We start from the raw sequence: 2,826 nt of genomic DNA, 5'->3' as shown, positions 1-2,826 counted from the left end.
TTTAGGATAAAATGTTCTGTAGATATCTGTTAGGTCCATTTGTTTCATAACTTCTGTTAATTTCACTGTGTCCCTGTTTAGTTTCTGTTTTCACGATCTGTCCATTGATGAAAGTGGTGTGTTGAAGTCTCCCACTATTATTGTGTGAGGTGCAATGTGCGCTTTGAGCTTTACTAAAGCATCTTTAATGAATGCAGCTGTCCTTGCATTTGGAGCATAGATAATCAGAAATGAGTGTTCCCCTTGGAGGAGTTTACCTTTGATGAGTATGAAGTTTCCGTCCTTGTCTTTTTTGATAACTTTTTGTTGGAAGTCGATTTTATTCGATATTAGAATGGCTACTCCAGCTTTTTCTTCAGACCATTTGCTTGGAAAATTGTTTTCCAGCCTTTCATTCTGAGTTAGTGTCTGTCTTTTTCCGTGAATTGTGTTTCCTATAAGCAGCAATATGTTGGATTCTGTTGGGGCAGCCAGTATATTAGTCTATGTGTTTTTATTGGGGAATTGAGTACATTGATGTTAAGAGAAATTACATAAAATTAATTGTTGCTTCCTGTTATTTTTGTTGTTTAAAGTTAGGATTCTGTTCCTGCAGCTGTCTTCGTTTATGTTCATTGAAGGATTACTTTCTTGCTTTTGTTGGTATTAGTTTCCGTTCCTATATTGATGTTTTTCATTTTATTATACTTTGAAGGGCTGGATTCATTGAAAGATATTTTGTGAAATAGGTTTTATCATAGAATACTTTGGTTTTTCCATCTACAGTAATTGAGAGTTTTGCTGGGTATAGTATCCTGGGCTGGCATTTGTTTCCTCTTAGGGTCTGCATGACATCTGTCCAGGATCTTCTGGCTTTCATAGTCTCTGATGAGAAGAATGTTGTAATTCTAATAGGCCTGCCTTTATATGTTACTTGACCTTTTTCCCTTACTGCTTTTAATATTCTATCTTTATTTAGTGCATTTGTTATTCTGATTATTGTGTCGGGAGTAATTTCTTTTCCGGTCCAGTCTATTTGGAGTTCTGTTGGCTTCTTGTATGTTCATGGGCATGTCATTTTTTAGGTTTGGGAAGTTTTCTTTTATAATGTTGTTGAAAATATTTGCTGGCCCTTTAAGTTGAAAATCTTCATTTTCATCAACTTCTATTATCTGTAGGTTTGGTCTTCTCATTGTGTCCTGGATTTCCTGGATGTTATGAGTTAGGATCCTTTTGCGTTTTGTATTTTCTTTTTTTTTTTTTTTTCTTTTAGAATTTTTTTTTTTTTTGGCTTTATTTAGCCACTGCTTCCCATCTCGAAAGGTGTATTTTAAATAAGTAACTTTAATCTGACACAGCTGAGCCTTTTTAGCTGAGGCTCGGTCTTCTGTTGCCCAGAATTCTTGTCTAGATCTTGTCTTTTTCTTTTTCTCTTATCACTGTGGCCAAGATTCTAGTCAAATTTCTCTCTTGTTTACGATCCCTCTTATCTTCTCTTTTTTTGCCTCTCGCCTCTCTCTTTCTTTCTCTCTCTCGCCTCTCTCTTTCTCTCTCTCTCTCTCTCTCTCTCTCTCTCTCTCTCTCTCTCTCTCTCTCTCTCTCTCTCCGTTTGTAATATGCCTTTTCTGCCTCTTACTTACTGGTTTTACTCTAAATATTTTTCATTTGGGGTATCTCTCTCATCTCGGACCTCTCTAATCTCTTTTATCACTATTTTTACTATTATCTATTTCTCCTCAGTCTGCCGATGCTTTACTTTTTCTTACAGTCTAAGCTCACCTTTTTCTAGACCTCTTTATGCATTTGTAAGAGCCTGGTGATTAGACTTGTAGGTGCTCTTTACCTGGGACAGAAGTTTTAAGTGGGCAGATGTCTCCCTTGCGGTTAGCAGCTTAGAGTGAGACCACCCTAGAAGAGAAAACATGTGAGGCAGGGAAGGGAAGGCAGCTCTCACAGATGGCTGCACCAGGCCAACTCGGGGATGCAGGGGAAGGCGGCAGAAGAGGAGACTCTAGTTGGCCCTAGGAAGCCAGGAGAGGTCAGCGCTGGGGGACCCCCCGCAGGCCTCGCCCCTCTTTCTTTTCTTGCCCGTCTAGGTGGTGAAATGTGTGGTGGTGGTGGGGCAGGCATCCCGGGGAAACCTCCATATCGGTGTTCCTGGGCCACAGTTTCCCACGTAGCGCCTTGTCTCGGCCAGTGCATGCCACTGTTGCTGATGTTCTCAGTCCGGCCCTGTAGCTGCATGCAGCTCCAAGGTGTCTTTCGGGTTTCCTGGGTCATGCAGATCTCCATGGAACCTCCAAATGAAAGAACCTAGTGGGGAAACACCCACTCAATTCCTGTTCGGTGTGCATCCAAGAATCACGAACAGACGACCATCTTAATGTAAAAGCATGAGGTAATTTAATGACAGAGCTCCAGGCCGACACATATCTCCCACAGGAGACAGAGGTGTCTACCACATGGTGGAGCCATAATAGAGGAGCTCCGGGTCGAAATTATCTCTCGCAGAAGACAGTGGTATCGACCTGTATTATCTTTGATTGTTGTGCCTATGTTCTCTATGGAATCTTCTTCACCTGAAATTCTCTCTTCAATCTCTTGCATTCTGTTGCTGATGCTTGCATCCAGATTACTTTCCTAGGGTTTCTACCTCCAGCGTTGCCTCACTTTGGGTTTTTTTTTTGTGTGTGTGTCTATTTCCCTTTTTATGTCTTTCATGGCTTTATTCAATTCCATCACCTGTTTGGTCATGTTTTCCTGCAATTCTTTTAGGAATTTCTCTGTTTCCTCTTTAAGGTCTTCTACCTGTTTAGCTGTGTACTCCTGTATTTCTTTAATGAGTTA

This window comes from Mus caroli, unplaced genomic scaffold, assembly GCF_978045245.1.
Source record: "Mus caroli unplaced genomic scaffold, Mus_caroli_1 scaffold_31, whole genome shotgun sequence".
Taxonomy (NCBI): domain Eukaryota; kingdom Metazoa; phylum Chordata; class Mammalia; order Rodentia; family Muridae; genus Mus; species Mus caroli.
This window is presented reverse-complemented; position numbering follows the sequence as displayed.